General features: G+C 40.7%; 1 long non-coding RNA gene across 1 annotated transcript in view; it reads right to left on the reverse strand.

Annotated features, from left to right (window-relative positions):
* Positions 1 to 1,480: 1,480 nt before the first annotated feature.
* The window catches only part of LOC128316480 (uncharacterized), a 33,291-nt gene continuing 11,416 nt past the window's right edge, over positions 1,481 to 23,355 (reverse strand). Inside the window, exons 3-6 of the long non-coding RNA XR_008300444.1 lie at positions 18,052 to 18,282; positions 17,633 to 17,764; positions 16,501 to 16,654; positions 1,481 to 2,256 (exon numbers count right to left, since the gene is read on the reverse strand). This is a non-coding gene — a long non-coding RNA (uncharacterized LOC128316480). The remainder of the gene's footprint in view (positions 2,257 to 16,500; positions 16,655 to 17,632; positions 17,765 to 18,051; positions 18,283 to 23,355) is intronic.

The following is a 23,355-nucleotide window of genomic DNA, read 5'->3' on the forward strand; positions in this document are numbered from 1 at the left end:
TCCCTCATTTCTAAGTAATCAGGGGGAACCTCATAACAGTCTGCTGATACTTAAAATAAATCACTCCAAAAAGGATGGGTCACACCATGGACCCTGTGCCTGCGTTCCCCCAGGGGTCATCACTGTGTAATGGAGTCCTGGCATCATCTGAGCCAATAACCAGGCAAAATTAGATATTTTCAGTGAATGCCTTTCTTCTGCCAGAAATGCACAGCTCACAGCTCACAAGGGCCTTCCACACACATCAGTTTATCCTAGTCTTGTGCAGAGCTCTGTGAAAAGAGAATATTACCCGTCTCTGGGAAAGATGAAGATGCCCATTTCAAGATTCCTGAGGTTCTTAATAAACCAAACTAAATACATTGGCAGAAACCCTGATTACTTTCCTCCCCTACCCCATTTCTCCTCATCGCAAACCTACCTACACTGATACGGCTCCTCCCCACCTGCAACAACGGGCAAGGATCCAAGGCACACCTGGGCTTGGGACCCCATTGCTCTGCTCCTCAGGGCAAGTGCTGTTCCCCGTTCACCCTGCCCTCCTCAAGTTGGCTGCACTCTCTCTCCCAGAGCTCCCTAGTCACCTGCTTCATTTGCAGAATGATCCAAAGTTAAGCTTAGAGAAGAGAACTAGAAGGAAGGAAGAGGAAAGGGGGGAAGGAGAAGGGAAGAAGGAAGGGGAAAGAGATGGGAGAGATGGAGTTGGCTCTCTACCTACAAGAAACAAACACACTTGTGTTTCTTCTGACTGGACACTTATTCCAGACATCGCCTTAATATCTTTCCTTCTTTTCACAGCCAAATATTTGGGAAGAAAGGTCTATACATGTCTTTACTTCTTTACTTCCTCTTTCTTTCCCAACTGGCTATAATCTGGCTTCTGTCCCCTCCTCTCCACTAAAACTGATCTAAATTCACCAAGGAGTATCTGACTGCTAAAAAAAAAATTAAAAACAAAAATTCGTTTTCTCCAGAGCCTCTGGTTCTGCAGATGACCCCCTTCCTTTTCTTGAGACTCTCCTTTCCCCTGGCTCTGTGTCCCTATCTCTTCCTGAGATACACCCTCCCTCTCCCTCTCCTTTTCTTTCTTTGTCCACTAACCCTTAAATGCCAGGACCCCTCCCTACACCATCTTAATTCCTCATTCTTCATTACCACAGGGATGTGACATTCAAATCCACAATTCTAACCACCAGCCTCAGCTCCCCACTGATGATGGCCTACACCCTGCCATAATAACAATAGCTCATATGATTAACTGATACTATGTGCCAGTGCTGTGCCAACCCACAATAACCCTCTGAAGCAACCCATTATCAGCCATATTTCACAGATGTCCAAACTTAAATAACTAGCCTGAGGTCACATGGTTATCAAGAGGCTGGTTTTTTTTTTTTAATTTATTTTTTAAATTTACATTCAAATTAGTTAGCATATAGTGCAACAATGACTTCAGGAGTAGATTCCTTAATGCCCCTTCCCCATTTAGCCCACCCCCCTCCCACAACCCCTCCAGTAACCCTCTGTTTGTTCTCCATATTTAATAGTCTTCAAGAGGCTGCTTTTAAAGTCCATTCTCACTGCTGTTTCTGGTTTCCAGCAACATGATAAACTAACAAAGGGCTGCTGGCTCCCTCACCACAGTCCAACCCTGGAGGAAAAATGAAAGTGATAAGGAGCTGGATGAGTCTGAGGTCCTGTCAAAACTGTGAGGAATCCCTCTGGAAAGCCAGAAGATGGTTGGGTCCCAATGGAGATGGAAAACAGTGGCGTAGGGAATAGGAGGACAGCCAAGTGCCAACCAGGTAACAGATTCTGAAGAGGGCCTTAGAGCTGCTCTTTCCTGCATTTCCATGGGGGCTGAGGGTAGGACTGCCTGCCAGCCAGTGCCTGGAGACAGAGCAGCAGCAGGGCACTGGCTGGGCTGGGAACCGAGAACAGCAGGTGCACACAAATGGCCTGGCTCAGGACACTCCTCCCTGCCCCACAGCCTGAGGACAAGGGGATGTCAGCCAAAGAAGACAGCTCTTGGAAAGAGCAGTGCCCAAGGGTAAGTACAGCCAGGCTCCTCAGGGACAGGGAAAGAAGCAGTGGTTAGTTCCAGGCTGGAAGGCCAGGGCACTCATCTTGAGGTGTACACCCGAGCACACATACTCACATTCTTAAAACTCTGCAGAACACAACAGGGGCCAATCCTTTCAGCCCTCCGCCTGGACACACATTCCCAGCCAAGGCGATGAGCCCCCAAGGGGAAAGCTGGTGTGTGTGATCACAAATTAGAATAACCGAGGCGAGCAACACCACAAAAGAAAGTCAAAAGGGTAGCCAATGAATATCAGATAAAGCCCAGCTGAAGGGCCAGAACAGACAATTCAAATAAGCACAATAAATATCTTCAAAAATATAGAAGAGTTTGTAAAATGACTCAAGAACAAATACTCATGTTGAAAAATAATAAAAAAAAAATTAGCAAAGCTGGTTTGCAAAATATTAACTGTTTTAATGTCAATTAAATATTAAAATATTAAATATTAAATTAAAAACCAATGCTGTTTTTTTTTAAAAAGGAACTTTATAGATTGGTTGAATAACAGAATGCAGAAACTTATTTTATTTATTTTTACTTTTTTTTTTTTTTTAAGAAACTGTTTATTTCCTGTCAACCTTATTTCCATTTTGTTTGCCTTTATGGGAAAATAGCTCAAGACCACTCAACGGTTGTTCCTACCCATTCAGTGGCCTGAATAAACTTGAAGAATGAATTAGTGAGACTGGAAATTCCAGTCAAGACAATCATCCAGAGGAATAACTGGGAAGAGATGAAAAAATAATAAACTATAGAAGAGAAGCTACAAGACATCTATGGAAGAGAGAAGCAGACCTGTCAGCATTTAGATAATAAAAATCCCAGAAGGGGTAAAAAATAAGCATAGGTAAGAAAATATTTGAAGAAACAATAACTAAAAATTTTTCCCAAGATTAGAAAGAAAGAATAGAGTTTAGATTAAAAGATCTCACAGTGGGGTGGCTGGGTGGCTCAGTCAGCTAAGTGTCCAACTTTGGCTCAGGTCATGATCTTGTGGTTCGTGAGTTTGGGCCCCACGTTGGGCTCTGTGCTGACAGCTCAGAGCCTGGAGCCTTCTTTGGATTCTGTGTCTCCCTCTCTCTCTGCCCCTCCCCGGCTCATACTCTCTCTCTCTCAAAAATAAATAAACATTAAAAAATTTACAAAAAACATCTCGTAGAGTGACAAACAGATATGTATGAATAAACCCATTCTTAGTCACGTTAAAATGATAGCTTAGGATATCAAAAACAAAGAGAAAATGCTTCCAAAGAGGAAGAACAGATCATCTCTTAAAAGCAGACAATGGAATTCTGAAAAACATTTATTCCAATATAAGTATGTATATATACATATACATATATAAAATTTATATATCACATAATGTATAATTATATATGTAAATAATTATATATTTGTATCTCACCATTTATAAAGCACAGCTTGATTTTCACAATGTGAATACATATGTGTAACTAACCCTCATATTAAAAGGCCCTTTTAATTGGCCCTTACCAGTCACCATTTGTACCCCACAGACAACTCCATCCTAACTGCTAACACCATGAATTAGTTTTTTTCTATTTTTGAATTTTAAATAAATATATGCACACTGTATATACTAATTTGTATCTGACGTCTTTAGCTCAACATATGTTTATGGGAGTTATGTGTTTGCATCCATGTAGCAATTGTTCATCTGTTCTCACTGATAATAGAGCAGAGTTTCTCAACCTCAGCAGTGCTTATATTTTGGGCCAGATAATTCTTTTAGGGGAAGACTGTCCTATGCAATGCAAGATATTTAGCAGCGTCCTCAGTCTCTACCCAGTAGATGCCAATAGCAATCCTCTTCCCTCTCCCAACAAGTTATGAGAACCAAAAAAATATCTCCAGACGTTGCCAAATGTCTCCTGGGAGGCAACATCGTTTCCAGTTAGAAACATTGCTGTATTGTAGAAATATAGGAAAAGTTTATTTATCTGTACTACTGTTGATAGACATTTAGGTTGTTTTCTAATTTGGGACTATTATGAATAATACTATTATAAAGAAAAGCAGTATTTTCAAAAGTTTTAAAGGAAAAGAGCATCAAAACTGGATTTTTTAAGTTTATGTCTGTCTGTCCATCCGTCCATCCGTCCATCCATCCATCCATCCATCCACCTATTTATTTTAGTAATCTCTACACCCAGCATGAGGCTCAAACTCACAACCCTATGATCAAGAATCACATGTTCTTCCAACTGAGCCAGCCAGGCACCCCTCAGAATTTTAATCTATATAAAAAGTGCCAGTTTTATCACTCAAAACAATATTCTCTTTGGAAATATTCTTTGAAAATTCTTTTGTAGTTAGTATTCCAGCAAGAAGAGAAACAAGGGGCACCTGGGTGACTCAGTCAGTGAAGCATCCGACTCTTAATGTCAGCTCAGGTCATGATCTCATAGTTTGCAATATCAAACCCCACATTTGGCTCTGTGCTGACAACATGGAGTCTGCTTTGGATTCTCTCTCTGCTCCTTCCCTACTCATATGCTCTCTCGCTCTCGCTCTTGCTCTCTCTCTCTCTCAAAAAAGGAGGAGGAGGAATAAGAGGAAGAGGAGGAAAAGGAGGAGGAGGAGGAGAATAAAGAGAGGAGAAACAAATCTATACGAATGCTACAAGCCATATGTAAAATAAAGGTGAGTAAACAGCATAGCAAAGTATGCTGTTATCTAAAATAGGAAAAACAACTTCCACTTCTGGGTAGAATGTAGGAGGTTGAAACAGGCCAACCCTGACACTAACAACTATTAAAACCTAGACAGATTACCTCCCCCCCCAAAAAAAATCACATTTTCCAGATGTCAAGGACTTTGGAATAAGGACTGAAAGGACTAAACACCCCACAGAGGAGAGAACAGTTCACTGGAGAGCTATCAGATCAGCAGCTGATACACTCCCCTGGCGGCATTTGCCACATCGAGACATGGGTGGAGGACTGGGACTTGGCCCAGGCAGACAGCCACTACTGGGGGAAAGGGAAACCATCAAAGCTTTCTTCTATTGCTGGTGGCTAGAGTGGAAAAAACAGAAATGAGGAGCCTTCAGACATGCTTGATTTTCCTGACCACAGGTTTGCGGACTCCAAAGCAGGAGGGCAGGAGGCTAAATGAGGCTAAAAGCTTCTGAAAGTCAAATAAAATCTGATGCATATGCTAATCCATATAACAAGTCTTAATAAATGTAACAGGACTGAAATTATACAAAGTGTGTTCTCCAACCACAATGGAATTAAGTTAGAAATTATTAGCAGAAAGAAATCTCAGAATTGCTCAAATATCTGGAAATTAAACAACATATCTCTAAATAATCCGTGGGTCAAAGAAGAATTCCCAAGAGAAATTAAAAACCATCTTGAACTGAATGAAAACACAACCATAATGTCAAAATGTATGGGATGTGGTAGGGGTGCCTGGGTGGCTCAGTCGGTTAAGCATCCAACTTTCGCTCAGATCATGATCTCATAGTTCATGGGTTCAAGTCCTGTGTTGGGCTCTGTGCTGACAGCTCAGAGCCTGGAGCTTGAGCCTGCTTCGGATTCTGTGTCTCCTTCTCTCTCTGCCCCTCCCCTGCTTGTGCTCTGTCTCTGTCTCTCTCTCTCAAAAATTAATGTGTTAAAAATATTTTTAAAAAATTATGGGAGGTAGCTAAAACAATGCTTAGAGGGAAATGCATACCTTCAAATACCTATATCAGAAAAGAGGAAAGACTTCAATCAATAACTTAATCTTCCACCCTAATAAACTAGAACAAGGCCAACAACACTTTAGGAGAAGGTACAAAAGATCTCTTTGCAAAAGAAGATAACCAAATGTCTGATAAAAGGTACTCAGCTCTGCTAGTCATTAGGAAAATACAAAAAACCACAAGGTAATACAAACCAACCAGAACCAAGACAACTAAAAGAAACAGAAAAATATCATGTGCGGGTGACATTGGTGATGGGGGTCTAAACTGACACACCTACTTTGGAGATTCGGTTAGCAGTATTGACCAAAGCTGAACTATACATACCTGATGAACCAGCAGTTCCACCCCCAGTGATATACTCAACAGGAATGCCTACCTCTGCTCACCAAAAGCCATGCACTAGAATGTTTATAGTAACTCTATTCATAATAGGAAAAACAAACAAACAGAAAACTGGAAAATACCAAATGCTCATAAAAAGTAAAATCAATCAATAAATTGTAGTATGTCATATCATGAAACACTATGCAAGATACTACACAACAATGATCAGACTACAATTACATACAGCCACCGAAATTAATCATACCAAAAAAAGGGGTTAAGCATAATAAGATTGATACAAAAACATACATGCTGTATGATTCCTTGTATATAAAATGCAAAAATTGATAGGACAAAAAAGAGTAAATAAAAAAATATTTACTCTTTTAGAAGTAAGAATTGTGATTTACCTTAGTAAGGGTATGAGGAGTGATTGGTGATAGGCATAAGGAATATTTGAGTGTTAGTAATGTTTCGGTTTTTTATTTCGCTAGTTACACCAGTGTGTTCATTTTCTGAAAATTCATTGAGCTGTACCTTAATTATATGTTTGCCTTTGTATACACATATAATATTTCAAATAAAAATTTCAAAAAATCATGCAGTAAGTGATTCAGACAGGATTCAAACCCAGCCAGTCAGATTTAAGAGAATGAATCCTAAATCTCAATTCTAGATTCAAGGTTACACCATTCTCGAGAATGGTTGAATTAAAAATCTAAGTATATCCCTACGTTAGTCAGGGTTCTCTGAGGAACAACAATAGGATGTGTTTGGAGAGACAGAAAGAGGGAGAGAGCAATTTTTTGTTTAAGAAATTGGCTCCTGCAGTTGTCGGGGGCTGCCAAGTCCAAACTCTGCAGGGAAGGCCAGCAGGCTGGAGACTGAGGGAAGAGATAATGTTTGGGCTCAACTCTGAAGGTAGTCTAGAGGCAGAATTCCCTCTCCTTCAGAGGACCTCTGACATTTTTCTCCTAAGGCATTCAGCTGATTGGATGAGACCCACCCACACTATATAGTCTAATCTGCTTTACTCAAAGCCTATTGATTTAAATGCTAACCTGTAAAAAATGCCTTCACAGAAACATTTAGACTGGCTTTTGACCAAATATCTGGGTACTGAAGTCTGGCTAAGTTGACACATAAAATTAACCATAGCAATCTCTAACAATTCAAAATGAAAATTCTAGACAAAGTCTAGAGACAAAAGAGTGGAGACAAAGAGTTGTCGAGTGGAGACAAAAGAGAAAAAATAAGGGATGTGAAAACATGCTAATATTTTTGTCTTGTTCAGGAGGAAAATAGTGACAGTATTATGTTTAAGACATTATTAGGGAGGATAACTACAAATATTTGTCTTAATTCGTTAAAAATAGAATGCCTGAGGCACCTGGGTGGCTCAGTCGGTTAAGCGTCCGACATCAGCTCAGGTCATGATCTCGCGGTCCGGTCCGTGAGTTCGAGCCCCGCATCGGGCTCTGTGCTGACAGCTCAGAGCCTGGAGCCTGTTTCAGATTCTGTGTCTCCCTCTCTCTCTGACCCTCCCCCATTCATGCTCTGTCTCTCTCTGTCTCAAAAATAAATAAACGTTAAAAAAAAAATAAAAAAAAAATTTAAAAAATAATAAAATAAAATAAAAATAGAATGCATATATTTCAAGCCAACAGAACAAAATTCAATTTAATGAAAGGAAGGAAAAGAATAAAATAAAAAGTGTAGTAAACATAAAATAAGAATAATTCATATATAATATGAATCTTAGTTTCAACAAAAGTAAACTCACTGCTCAAGAGACTATTAGATTCTATTTTTGAAATGTCTATATCAAATACATTTCTTATAAGTTACTGGTAGAATTTATGTCTACAAACAGCTAAGCAAATTTTGAAAAAGAAGAACCAAGAAAGACTATCCACATTACTCGTTGTTAAGGCATATTTTAAACCACAATAAGTCATCAATGCATTGATATAAAGGAGCAAATAAACCAATGGACAGAATTAAGAGCTCAGAAATAGACCCAGGTATACATAGCAATTTGTTAGATAATAATACAATGGACATGGATGGATTTTCTTGGAGATGATGTTGGGAAAACCAGTTTACCATATGTGAAAAATAAAGTTGGATCTCTACTTCAGACCATACACAATGGTGAATTACAAAAAAGTAAAGGCATAAATATAAAAAGTAAAATTATAAAGTTAATAGAAACTCCTATCTGTGTGACCTGTGAGAAAGAACCTGTTGACACTCTAAAAGCAGACATTACACAGAGGAAAATATTACATTTGACTACACCAAAATTAGAGATTTCAGGGGCACCTGGGTGGCACCTGAGCATCTAACCTCAGCTCAGGTTATGATCTCACGGTTCTTGGATTTGAGGCCATGTTGGGCTCTGTGCTGACAGTTCAGAGCCTGGAGCCTGCTTCAGATTCTGTGTCTCCCTCTCTCTCTGCCCCTCCCCCATTCATGCTCTGTCTCTCTCTTTCTCTCTCTATCTCTCTCTCAAAAATAAATAAATATTAAAAAAAAATTTTTTTTAATTAGAGATTTCATAAACAAAATACAGATGAAAAATTGGGAAAAGATACCTGCAATATTTAAAGTTGGTAAGAGATTAATATCTACAACACTCAAAAATTCCTTCAAAATCAACAAGAAAAGAACTGGAAACCCAGTAGAAGAATGAGCAAATGATATACACTTAAATTTACCGAGGAGGAAACTTGAGTGGCTAATAAGCAAAAAAAGAAAAGGATAAAGGCCCAGGAGCTCCTGGGTGGCTCAGTGGGTTAAGCGTTTCAAAATTCTTGGCTTCTGCTCAGGTCATGATCTCATGGTCTGTGAGATGGTATCCCACTTCATGTGCTGTCAGCACAGAGCCTACTTGGGATTCTCTCTCTCCCTCTCTATCTCTCTGCCTCTTCCCTGCCCCCCCCCCCAAGAGCTCTCTCCTTCTCAAAATAAATAAACATGAAAAAAAAGTTTTAAAAAAAGAAAAAGTTAAGAAAAAGCCTAAACTTACTAGTAAAGAGCGAATTACAAACTGTCATTAGATATCCCACCAAATTAGTAAAAATTAAAAAGTCAGGAAATACCAAGTGTTGGCAAGGATATGGGAAAACACCAACCAATCCTCTTGCACTGCTGATGGGAGAGAATAACAGAACAGCTAAACTGGAAAGCAATCTGCCAGAGTTTTCATACTTGACCAATTCTAAGATACATGTTTTTGGTGTGCTATGAACTGAGGGGGAGGTGATTGCACATAGCCATATGTCTGTCTATCTGATTCCCACTGAGGCTTAAATTCATCATGATCTAATGTAACTCATCATCTTGCTCTACCCTCTCACTCCACTCCTCCTCTGTTTCTTGCATTAAAGTCCCTGCCAGGTTAATATTATCACCATCTACTTAGTCACCTAAAGAAGGTAACTTGAGTCAACTTGTACTGTTCCCACTCCCTGTGACTTTGGTCAGTTCTCCCATTTTATGATTCCACCTCTAAAGTGGTCTTGAATCCCTCCATTTGTGTCCATCCTCACTGCCACAAATGTAATACAAAATCTGGTTACTCCCCTTTTAAGTAACTAAAGTAGCCTCAGTCCTGCATCTTCCCCTTTCCTCTTCTATTCACAGTGCATACCAGCAGCTAGAGTGACCGTTCTAAAATATAAATGTGTTCACAAAACTCTCTCCTTAACAGTCCTTCACCAGTTTCCCAAAGTTCAAGTCCTTTAAGCTGTAAAGCACATCTTCACCATCTGCCTTCTGCCTCTCTCCAGCCTCAATGCTTTCCGCTCTTCCACATTCAACCCATGACCCTGAAACACCAACCTGGTGACACCATACTCTGTTCTTGCCTGGGAAGCTCCAGGGTTGGCTAATTACAAGGAAATTTGATTATAGAAATAATTATAATAGATTATCAAAATAAATGTCTATTTTTTACTGTATATATTTTTGTAACTTTGTATTTTTATATCATTACAATCTTAGAGAAAATTTGCGTGAACAATACAAAGAACTGCATACCCTTTACCCAGATTTATCAGTTATTTATATTTAGCCCCATTTGCTTTGTCTTCATAATTCTCTCTGTATTTTTTTCATGTCATTTTTTCTGAACTATTTGAAAGTACGTATGTTGGAGACATCATGGCCCTTTATCCCTACATATCTCAGGGTATATTTTCTAATAAGGACATCGTCTTACACAATCATGTACAGTTATCAAAATCAGGAAATTTAACATTGATACAATACTATTATCTAATCTACAGATCTATAGTCCATTTTCAAATTTTATCAATTGTCCTAAAAACATCTTTTTTAAAAAAAATGTGTATTTATTTTTGAGAGAGAGTGAGAGCCAGGGAGGGGAGAGAGGGGCAGGGGAGAGAGGATCCAAAGCAGGCTCTGTGCTGACAGCAGAGAGCTGGATGTGGGGCTCAAACTCACAAACCATGAGATCATGACCTGAGCTGAAGTCGATGCTTAAGGACTGAGCCACCCAGGTGCCCTGTCCTAAAAACATCTTAACGTTTTGCCTGTTTGGAACCCAATCCAGAGCCACACATATAGTTCTTATGTCTCTTTGATCACCTTTACTCAGACTTATGTCTCTTTGATCACCTTTACTCAGCCTTTTATTGTCTTTCTTGACTTTGACGTGTTTGAATTGTTCAGGCCAGTTATTTTGTAGAACATCCCCCAACTTGTGTTTATCTTGTGTTTCCTTATGAAGAGATTGGCATTTTACATTTTTGGCAAAATACCACTGCAGGGACATGGTATCCCTTCTCAGTGCATCCTATCAGGAGGTACAGTTTGATCCAGTATTGGTGATGTCAACTTTATCATTTGATTAAGTCACAACTGTCAGGTCTCTACACTTTAAAGTAAGTTTTTAGCCATTTTATTTTTGCTTTAAACATAAATACGCACTCATTCACCAATCTTTTCATTCAGGCCAAGGATTTTTCTTTGAGTATCGGTCTGTTAACTGGATCTTTAAGCCATTTCCAATGCATTTCCTAGAATGCATTGTCTAAAACTTCCAATTTCAATTTCTTTAAAGAAGAGCAATAACTGGGGTGTCTGGGTGGCTCAGTCAGTTAAGTGGCTGACTCTTGATTTAGGCTCAGGTCATGAATCTCATGGTTCATGAGTTTGAGCCCCGAGGTGGGCTCTGCACTGACAGCACGAAGCCTCCTTTGATTCTCTCTCTCCCTCTCTCTCTCTGCCCCCCCTCTACAATTTCTCAATCTCTCTCTCTCAAAATAAATAAACTTAGAAAAAAAAAAAAGAACAAGAACTTAAAGCCACTGTCAAAGCAATCTGAGCGCTGAATTATTCTAGAGTTTGCATTTTCCCAGTCTTTTACTTTTTTTTTAAATGTTTTATTTGTTTTTGAGACAAGGAGAGACAGAGCATGAACAGGGGAGGGTCAGAGAGAGGGCAACACAGAATCTGAAACAGGCTCCAGGCTCTGTGCTGACAGCTCAGCTGTGCTGGGTGGCTCAGTCGGTTAAGCGGTCAACGCAGGGCTCGAACCCACGGACCCCGAGATCATGACCTGAGCTGACGTCGGCCGCTTAACGGACTGAGCCAGCCAGGCGCCCCTTCCCAGTCTTTTACTTAAGCAAATTGACTTCATCCATTTTTTCCCAAAGTTTTCAACCTGGTTTTCCTGGTAACAACTCTCTTTTCATACTTAAGTTCATTGGTAGGTACAATTTTTAACTAATTTATATAATTCTAATAGCAAGTGCAACTGGCATAAGCAGGTTTGGGAACAAATGCAACTAACTGATAGTGGTAATTAGCACACAAGTCAACTGATGGAAATAAAAACTATGGGTTTTATTTACTCCTATGTATGAGCATTTAGAATGCTGTGAGCATTTGTCAATATATTTTTCAGGCAGAATGGATAGTGTGGGTTAATCTAGCAATGTAATTAAGTAGAAGTCAGTTAACAGAGCTTTTGCTAGAAATTAAACCTCCCAAATGGACAGACATGAGTTTTCAGATTGAAAAATCCCACCAAGCACCCAGAAAAATAAATTTAATCCATCATTGAGAAATGTCACTGTGCTGAAATAAGGAGAAAACCCTAAAAGAATCCAGAGAGGAAAAAAACAATATTCACCTACAAAGCAAAGAAAGTTGTAATTGCACCAGATTTTTCAATAGGCTTCAAAATTCTGATGGAAAATCATTTTTAGTCAACATTTATGTACAAAGATAAACTATGAACCAAGTATGAGGGAAGCCCAGCTACATAATCAGTTATGCAAGATCTCCCAAGCAATCTTTCTTATGGAGGTAGTGAAGAATATATAAGGAACACAGTAACACAAGGGAAGACGCCGAATCCAGGAAACAGAGGGCCCAATCCACAAGTGTGGGCAAGTATCAGCTGTCCAGATGAGAGAAGAAAGATGTAAGGAAGCAGAAGAGATGTCTCTGGTAGGGGGAGAGAGGAGAGGAGAAACAAAGTATTGAATGGAGTACCCGATGTCTCTGAACATTTAGAAATATTATTGATAGGCATTTGACAGATTTTAGCAGCAATGGGAATAAAGAGCAATAAGTACCTTGAAAACTAAGCAAATGACAAATACTGAAGGACCGCATCAACTAGAAAAAAACAGCAGTTGTATAAAAAACAAGAAACAAAAAAGTATCAGAGCATAACTTTTGGCTGAACAAAGAACAGTATTTATACAGAATAATACAAACTCTGCCTATTGACTTAAAAACTGATGTAGAAGTAGAATGTAAGCTTTATGAGAACTGAAACCCGGGTGCCTGGCTGGCTCAGTCAGTGGAGCATGCGACTCTTGATCTTGGGGCTTTTCGAGCCCCATGTTGTGTGTAGAGATTACTTAAAAATAAAATCTTAAAAAAAAAAAGAAAAAAAGAACTGAAACCTCATCCTAGTCACTATTATATCCTAGTATTTAGGACAGTGTTTGGTACATTGGAAATGTTTAAATGATGTATCTTGTTTTTTAATGATAGTATTTAGAGCTCAAAATTTTAAGTGAAGGCTAACAGAGTTTTGTTTTTTGTTTCGCTTTGTTTTGTTTTGTTTTAAAGATCTCTAATGAGAGACTTCCTGGGGCCATACAGAAAACTAGCTGGTGGTGTGAAGTCTGCCATTCTCCCAGGCACCTCATCCATGTAAAAACGTGTTCTCACAGACCGTCCCCACTCATCAGTGTCCCATCTTGGTGTCCCAGCCCTGGATATTCACAGCTGGTGGTCACACTGCGCTCATGCTGCACCCATTAGACTGATACATTGGATCTGAAGCTATGTCAGTCACTCTTGGTGGGGCAAATTTGTTGTTCCAAATGAATTTAGCCTATGTTAACAGACAAGAAAAGTTTCTGATGGATTCTGCCCCTTCCCCCCCAATCTGCATAGTTTGGTTCTACAAGTGTTTATTTTCTACACAATTGTAGATCTCTGATCACTAACAACATACAACATAATTTTTCCCAATGTTTATCCTTGTTCCCCCTCTGATTATCAACATAATAAATAAAGATTGCAGAAACCTTGGAAGAAGAAAAAGAAGTAAAATTAAAGTAAAAATAATGTAAATAAGTAATCCATACACTATATGTTAACTAAATGGAATTTAAATAAAAACTTGAGGTAGGGGGAAGAGGTGATCCTTCCAAATAACCAGAGATAACACTATTAAACATTTTTTTTCTGAGCCCCTTTTTTTTCTTCTCGACATTCAGATTTTACTATTGTAAATATTATTTCATGCTTAGTTTATTAACCATCGGAAATAAGCATTTCTCCAATCATTAAAAACAAACCTTATAAGCAATATGAAAGATTGTTTCAAACTTATTGCCCTTAAAAGAGCATTTTAGCTGCTAGGAAAACCCCTTTTTATAAAAATGGTAAGGGAACAGAATATTTCCTCAAAGTGCTGGTCCGTGGGAGGAAGTCCATGTGATACACTGGGGTGAGGCTTTACCACCTGGGGCTCCACACTCAGGCTTTGATTCTAATACTAGTGTGCCTCTTACTAGCCAATGACCTTGGAAGTTTCCTTATCTGTAAAATGGGGATAATGATATCTCCCTCACAGAGTTATTAGAAAGATTAAAAGAAATATGGCATGTCAAGTGCTTAGCACCACACCTAGAAAAGAGTAAGGACCCAATGAATACCAACTGCCATCAGTCTCCTCCCTTCCATCGTCATCCTAATTAAGGGTTAAGACAAGCAGACACTCCTAAAGCTTGGTTCCATCTCCTGCGGTTAAAATAGCATCTCAGAGCTTGTTGTCTTTGCTTATTTGATCCTGAATATTTCTGTTCCAATTAATACTTAGTTTCCTTTTGGAATGCTGTAGCATTTTGCCTTCCAAAGCCAGCGTTTAATTAATGCTTTCACCCATTCTGTGCCTTACCCTCTTATCCTTGAGAAATGTTAAAAATCTAACTGCCAACTTTGGCCGCAAGCCACATGTGAGAAAATAAACGCATGGGCTAAACATTCTTTGTTGTAAAATGAAAAGAAGAAAGAGAACTGAGTAAGTTCTGAGTGAACCATAACCTGGGCTGTTTGCTTTTTCTACCAAAATTCTGCAGTGCAGGTATTTTACTCCTTCTTGGCAGATCAGAGAGGGAAAGCAAATTGCCCACAGTCACAGAGCTAGGAAGTGGCAGATTTAGAAATGGGAGCGAATTCTCTCAGATTTCAAAGATCTGGCATCTTCCACACTATCATGCCACTTCTAGAATGTGCACTGCCCAAGAAAGTTCAGAAAACACTCCACCATCAATAATAGTTGATATTTACTAGGCAGTCACTAGATGCCCAGTGCTCAATCTATTTCATGCAGGATCTCATTTAAGCCTTATGTCGGCACCATGAAGTAAAAACAGGTATCATCCTTGAAGAGGAAAAGTGAGGCTCAGAGAACTGAAGCCACATGCTTGAGGCCATGCTGCTATGAAGAGTCATTGCTGGGACTCCAACCCAGGTCCATGTGACTCCTGGGAGCAGGCTCTGAACCACCACACCCTCCTCCTTCCCTGTCATCCTTCCCTCTCTTGCCCACTCATAACATCTGGTTGAAAAAAAGGAAATCAATTCTTATACCCCAAGTTCTTCATATTGATTCTGTAACTCAGTTCGTAATTAGCGAACATGGAGTGAACATCCCAGGAACCAAGGGGAGACAAAGACAAAGTCCTTTGTAACAGGATTCCTGCTGTGTCCATAATTATCCAACTATGAGATACCAGAAAGCAAACCTGGCTCCACAGTCACACTTTGCTAGGTCTCTTCATTGTCCCTGTGCCAAAAGCCATCCCAGTAGAGACAATATCAAGCATTACAATGAATTAAAATATCTTCAAGCCTGAAACTGTTTTCCAAAGAAATTGGGCCAAAGGCCAAACTTCGATCTTCTCTCTCCTGAGGCTGAGGATCTGATTCCCCTGAGACAGTTTTCTGAAAAGAACAACAGACTGTGCTCCTTGATCAAAGAAGAGGCCAAGGACTGACAGGGGAGGATGTAACAGGCAGGTTGCCAGGGTGGGGTCAACTCTATGATCCTGTGAGGGCTCCAGAATGCCCTGGGGACATCAGGCTACAATAGGACTCCTATTGAGACCATATTCTTACTTAGCTTTTTGTCAGCTTGTCTTGCTTCCTCATTCCCCTTTTCCTTTTTTGCTCCCTCAAAAAATTATTATTTTTTTAAAATTATTATTATTTTTTTTAATGTTTATTTATTTTTGAGAGAGGGAGAGACGACAGAGTGTGCGCTGAGGAGGGGCAGAGAGAGGGAGACACAGAATCCGAAGCAGGCTCCAGGCTCTGAGCTATCAGCACAGAGCCCGATGTGGGGCTCGAACCCACGAACTGTGAGATCATGACCTGAGCCGAAGTTGGACGCTTAACCGACTGAGCCACCCAGGCACCCCCTTTTTTTTTTTTTTTTTAATTTTTTTAATGTTTATTTATTTTTGAGATCAAAAAATTATTTAAACAATAAACCCCATCTCAGGTTCTGCTTGTAAGGAAACCAGTCCAAAACAGTGGGTACCAGAAAGAGTCCTAAGAAACAAAATGCATGCCACAGCAATGCCATTGCTAAGACTTCCACCTACAAAGAAGAGGCAGTGGTGAAGTTGAAGGGAACACCAGATAGTACAATCCCTCTGGCATCTGAAAGGTCTGGGGCAAATGCTAACCAAACAGACCATGGGATTGGGTGGTTCTTGCTAAGTTCTTCAATGTGTTGAAGAAAGAAGATGACAGATTCATTGATAAACAATTCCAGAGGGCCTATTTGGCAATAATTTAAAGAGATACTTACCTCCCACAGCTTGCGGGCTACCAGAGCTGAAGAGCAGGCACAGGACTGCACTCTAAGAATGGCAGAACTTCAAAGAATGCCAAGTGCATCCCTTTACACCAAAGACAAGACCCTGACAGGGAAAGAGGGGACAATGATCCTTGGGAGAGGCTATCTGTAGAGATAAACCAAGAGAGTCCTGAATCCTGTGGACCTGCTGAAGTGTCCCTGTTCCCTTACTGGAAGATAAACACTCTACCTTGCTTAAAAATGAGTCAGGTGCTTTATAAAACAATATATTCCCTCCTATAGATTTGTCCCACCTCAACTCCTGGCCACCAGACTGATCATGGGGGTAAAACCTTAGCATGGACCAACTCAGAAAATGCTAGGCCTACTGAGGAAAGAAAGGGATTATATATCAGATCTGGCCAATGTGCATAAACCAAACTGAGGGAGAATGTCTGTGGAGGATTCCAAGGGTGACAGATCAAAGCAGGTAAGATATAAGCTCGATAAGGTAGTTTGTTGATGTGAAGGGGTCCTCTCTCCAGTGCCACAGGATGGCCCGAGGGGTTGGTTCTAATATGCTGGTGGGAGGCTCTTGAAAGACTAGGAAAAGCAATGAGCCAAACTGAACAATGCAGAGATGCCACAGCTGCCATTGCAAACTGGAGGGGAGGTCTGATGAGCTCAGAGAAGTGGGCATGCTAGAATGGGCCTACCATATAAGACAGGAAAACCCACCAGCCAACCATGCTCCTTGGGAAGGCCTGGAGGACTCCCCCTTTACCAATGAGATCAGAAAGTATTAGTGAGGTTGGCAACAGTATCCCAAGAAGCTCCATCGTGGCTGTCCTTTATAGGAGATGCTGTAACAGAACTGTGTTCCCCAGGAAAAATAAAAAAGTGAAATTCCAGAATAGCAAAGACAAATGGAAGCACTCAACCATATGAAACAAGATGGGTACAATTACCATAAAAGGCAACAAGGGTGGAATAGTGGCCAGGGCTCCTGGACCTGCAGGCATCTAGATAGCTGGTTCATCGAATATAGTAATGTTGGGAGCAAATTAAGATAGTTAACTAGGGTATACACAATCAGAAGAGATCAAGAATGGAAGAAGCACAGAATGAGATCAGGGATACTCACAAGTATAAGATCAAGGCAATCACACAGGGTCCAATGCTCAGAAGGGCCTCTTGCTTGGAGTTTAATGCTCTGCACTTGCCATCTTGAACTTCTTAATAATTTTATCTTTGAATCTGCTTTGTAGGGGAAGTCCTATTAAATTAAGACAGTAAAGATGAACAGAAACTTGGAGTCTTGGTTCACAGGTAGTGCCACTTCCCAGCACCTCTCTGCCTCCTCTACTTCCTAACACGCTTCATTCTCCCCCACCTCTCCCTCCCTGCCCTGTCCAGTGATGGTAAAAGCCCTCTGCCCTTGGCAAGGGCCTGAGTGTAGACATTAGGAAAGGTGGGGTTGGGCAAAATGGTAGCTGTCCCTTCTTCTGGCTGGCAATGCCATGGCACATTTGGCAAGCATTGTGGCAAGAACAAGCCTCTCACCTATCCCCCATGCAGGTAACTGTATGTCCCAGAATGGAGGTTGAAATAAGCTTAGGGTCTCCTTCCACTGTGGGTTGGAGCGGGTAGCCTGTGGGAAGGGGAGGTTCCTGGCTCAAATTTCTCAGCCAAGATGCATCATGGCAGGTGCTGGTGTATCTTTCTGCCTTGCACACCCTCCCTTCCAATCTTCCTGGGTCTGGCGTGTGTTTGTGTCTTCTGACGAGGCACCTTCTGGGGATGAACCACAGAAATACAAATTAACGTAATTTTGGTGATATTTGCCTTTCAAATTGGCATTGCACAAAATGAAGATAAATGGTAAAATTCATGCTAATAGTTAAAATTTTTCATTTTCCTTTACTTAGAACCACATTAAATAGCAAATAAAAATACCATGGCAAGTTGAATAAAAATGGTAGAAAGAAGAAAAAAGTTTTATATGTTATTATCTCTCTCTTTTTTTTTTAATTTGAAAGAGTGTGCACAAGCAGTGGAGAGGGGCAGAGGGAGAGAAAGACAGAATCTTAAGCAGGATACATGCTCAGCACGGAGCTTGACGTGGGGCTTAATCCCATGACCCTGGGAACATGACTTGAGTCAAAATCAAGAGTCAGATGCTCAACTGACTGAGCCACCTAGGCTCATACTAAATATATGTTAGTATCTGGACCTAAAAAATTATATAACCAGTCCTGCTCACTCCCCATCTCCTGAGAGCACTGCCCCCCATAAATCACTTGAACAGGATCCCTATCCTTCTCCCACCCAGCTATTAGAAAACCTAACATAAGATACATGGCAATTTATCCAGAAAAGAAGAAAATAGAATTCCGCCAAAAAACATGGGAGCAGTGAGAAATAGGCATTGTGTCCTGTCAGCAAGAGCAGAACTGAGTTCTCCTCAACTGTCACACTTTCTCTTCCTCCCAAACTCACCCTGAGTTCCTCTCTAAAACCAGTAGACAGGGTTATCTCTGGGGTTCCCCCAGAACCTTTGTTCATTTACTCCACAGGCAGGGGTTGAGCACCTAATAATAACAGCTATCAGACAAGTGCTTACCATGCCTTGTGGCCAATCCACAGGTCAACTCTAGGCAGCAGGTAATACGATCCCCATGTTAGAGACAGGATACAACCTCACTGGCATGGGGTCACTTGCCCAAGATCACTCATCAAACAAGTGACAGACTCAGGATTAGACTGCAGGCATCTGCTTTTCATCACCAGATTACTTATCCTCTGTCTGCCCTATGCTAGTACTGGAGCTAGAGAGGTGAGCAAGACACAGTCCTAACAAAAGCACATCTTGTTAGTGAAATATTGGCTTATTTATACATATTGCAGGCTTAATGATATTTACAAACAATTTGCATCTAATCAGAAAGTCCCAAAATAGAAAGGGGGTTCAAAGTAAGTCTAAATATGTCTCCCCTTCACTAGCCAGCTAGCCTTACCAGGAGGGTCAGTATGGCCTCCTGGAATCAGACAGCTCTAGTGATGGGATGCTCACTCCCACACTGGAAATTTCCACCTATTTTCTCCAGTAATCACCATTGGAAAGAACATACTTACCATCTATTCCTTTGTAACTACTTCTCTTTGGTCTAGCTCTACTCCTGAGAGCACAAACTAGAAAAGACAAGCAACAGCCCCAACCAGCAACAGCCCCTCACACAGGGGTGAACACTGCTGGTCTCCCAATGACTTCTATAGGATATGGTTTCCCAACCCCCCTCACATCTTGGCTGCCTTGTCCACTCACTCCAGTTCCATAAAGGCAGACTCTCTTGATTCCAAGTGTCAAAAAGCAAAATCAACCTGATTAAAAAAACAGAGAAACTGGAAGAACTGCATTTATTGGCTCAAGTAACTGAAAATGGAAGCCTGACAAGATGGAGGAACTGGAATGATATATGAGCATGGAGTCTCTTGCCTTGTGTACTCCACTCTGCGGTAAGCTCCCTCTAGAGGGTTGAAGCAGAAGCAGCAGGCTTACATCCCCAGAGCTTAGCATCCCTGAGGGAAAGAAGGCCAATAAAAGCACTAAGGTTGAGCCTCATTGGTCCAGCTTTGGATTGTATTGCCAACCTTGAACCAATCACTGTGGCCAGAGGAATGGAACATGCTAATTGCTAGGCTTACCTAGAGGCTTACCTGGTCCTAGAACAGGGATAAGAGTGGGAGAAGGTTAGTTTCCCAAAGGAAAAAAAAAAAGTCAAGTTACTTTTATAAGACATGAGAATGAATATTCAGCAGGCACAACCCACAGATGCCTTCCAAACACCCACAGCCAAAAGCATGACACCATGTGGTATGACAAGCCCCGTGATGGCAAGATTCTAATTCTTTCTGTCCTGCCCAAGGGAGAAAGATGGTTTCTGGGGCTCCAATGGGAACTGTGACTTGGACTCATGTTCAATTTTTTTCCTTTTTCCCCTCTTTTCATTTCTTCTTTATCCAACCCACTAACACAGACCCAGACTCCTTCCTGTTGAATCCAGAGGCAGAGAGAAAGACACATGGTATACTAAGGGACCTGGATTCCTTTGGCCTCCCAGAACCTGAGAAGACTACCAATCCCAAAGACACTCCTTCCAGGGGAAAGACAACCCAGGACTAGTGGGATTATCTTGAGGCACTCAGGGGAACTGATGGAGAAATAGCTCCTTCCAAGTGATCAGGTTACACAAGTCACTCTTCCAGGTAGGCCTCACTTTACATAACATACATGATTCTGTACAGGTTGGTAATTTTTTAAATATCAAATTATACTTTAAATGTACTGTGAGGGGCGCATGGGTGGCTCAGTCGGTTAAGCATCCGACTTCCGCTCAGGACATGATCTCATGGTTTGAGTTCCAGCACCATGTTGGGCTCTTTGCTGACGGCTCAGAGCCTGGAGACTGCTTAGGATCTGCGTCTCCCCCTCTCTCGCACACTGTCTCTCTCTGTCTCTTAAAAAATGAATAAACGTTTAAAAAATAAAATAAAATAAATACACTGTGAAAATAATATAATAAAAGCTACCTACCATTAAGTATCCTCTATTTGCGGGAATATTTTAAAATTTTATGAACTGGGTATTATCATCACCATTTTGCAGCTGAAAAAACTAAGTCTCAGAAACTTCCCAAGATTCCAAGGGCAGTAAATGACAAAGCAAGGATTTGAATTTAGGCCTGTTTGCCTCCAAAGCCCTATTTTGTTTTTTATCACACACACTAAAGGAAAGGAACCCTACAGCAGTGATTTTTATAATATTCTTGATAATGCCGCAGAATGTCAATTTTGTGCATGTACATTTTTATATTCAAACTTGTTTATAGTACAGTGTACCTATGAGTTATTCTGATGGTTTATGACAAAAATCAGTATCGAATGCTTTTTGACAATGAGGTTGCAGACATACAAGCATATTTATTCATCCACTCAAATGTGTTCTGTCCTGTACTGTGCCTTCCATATGCAGTTTAGCATGGTGGTCAAGACAAGATCTATGGCATCAGACTGTCAAGACTTTGCTCCAACTAGGTGAATGGCCCTGAAACACCACCTTACTGGTCCCCATCATAAAATTAATGCAACAATAGGACCTATGCCATATGAGTTTTACAAAGATCAAATGAAATAATATAACTTAAATTCTCAGCACCATACCCTAACCCTAACCCTAACCCCTAACCCCTAACCCAAACCCTAACCCCTAACCCCTAACACTAACCCTAACGTGGTAAGTATTCAATGAATGCTCCTACAAGACTATAAGCAATATGAGGGCAGGGAGTGTGTGAACTTTTCTTCGCCACTCAACCTTAGAACCTCGTCCAGTGCTTTGCATGCTGTAGGCACTCAATAAACATTTGTTAAATGAACACTTTATTTAAGCTAGATCATTTAATCCTTAACTAATCCAAAAAGTAGGGGCAGAAAATAAACAAACACAACTTGTTTAACATATAATAATTTTAGGCAGTGTTAAGGGCAGGAAGAAAAACAAAGCAGAGAAGAATAATGAGTGACAGAAAAAAAAGGGTGGGGTGGGGGGAACATGTGTTGTAGATAGCCAAGAACTAAACCAATTTAGACCTAACAGAGAGTGTTATGGACTGAACATTTGTTTTCCCCTGCCCCCCGCCCCGCCAAATTCAATGGTAAAGCCCTACCCTTCAGTGTGGCTGTATTTGGAGATGGGGCCGCTAAGGTTAAATGAAGTCATAAGGATGGGGCTCTGATCCAACAGGATTAGTGTCCTTACAGAGGAGACATCGGAGAGCCTACTCTTCCCATCAGTCTCTGCACGTACATTTAGGAAAGACCATGTGAGCACACAAGGAGATGAAGGCCATGTATAAGCCAAGAGAGGAGGCCTCAGGAATGAACTTACCTTGTCAGCACCTTCATTTTGGACTTCCTAGCCTCCAGAACCATGAGAAATAAGTTTGTGTTGTTTAAGCCACCCAGTCTGTTATGGCATTTTGCTATGGCAGACCGAGCCAAAAAAGACAGGGCATGTTCTAGGAAAAGGGAACATCAAGTGCAAAGGCCCTAAAGGAGCCTGGTATTCAGGAACAGCAGAAGGCCAGTAAATGAACAAGACAAAAAGTGGCAAGACAGAGGGTCAGAGTGCCACACCAGTCCTACCCATAGGCTCTAACAGTACCGTACCAAAAGCAAGCCCTCACTCCAAACAAAATCATTATTATCAGCACCATAATATTTAAAATGAACTGACTTTTTCCCAAACTTAGGTAAAGGGTAAATAAGGGCCTTTTAGAAAACTAAGATACTATAGTTCTATAACACAGTCTATAGATAAAAAATATTCTTGCCATGCAAATTTAGCTTCTATGCAAATCAGACATGGCCCCCTACTGTGAAATTCTGTGTTAACCCCTGGAAACAGAACCTTTCCCTCTCCCTCAGGCAGTGACAAGTGTGTTCCAGCTCTAAGCCACCAAAGCTATGACCCTCAACCCCTAGATGGGGCCCGTGTGAACAGTGCTAGGGAAAGGCTCCAATTTCTCTATGCTATCAGATCTGGCCAAGCCTGTTATTTTTCCTGCCAAGGTAGATCAACAGACCTGGTTAATGCTGAAATCCCTGGAGGTAATTAAACAGCAAAACTGGGCTTGGCCTCAGAGAAGGAAGGAGGGAGGGGGCTATGTAGATTTTCCTTTCTTCAATGCCAGCCAGCACTACAAAATTGGCATTGTTATCTACTTTCCTCCTGGTGACATTTACTTTTGAAGCAAAAACAAAAACAAAACAGGGAAGAGGAGTCAGGTGGATTGGGAAATCAAATTC

Source organism: Acinonyx jubatus, chromosome A1 (genome assembly GCF_027475565.1).
Source record: "Acinonyx jubatus isolate Ajub_Pintada_27869175 chromosome A1, VMU_Ajub_asm_v1.0, whole genome shotgun sequence".
Classification (NCBI taxonomy): Eukaryota; Metazoa; Chordata; class Mammalia; order Carnivora; family Felidae; genus Acinonyx; species Acinonyx jubatus.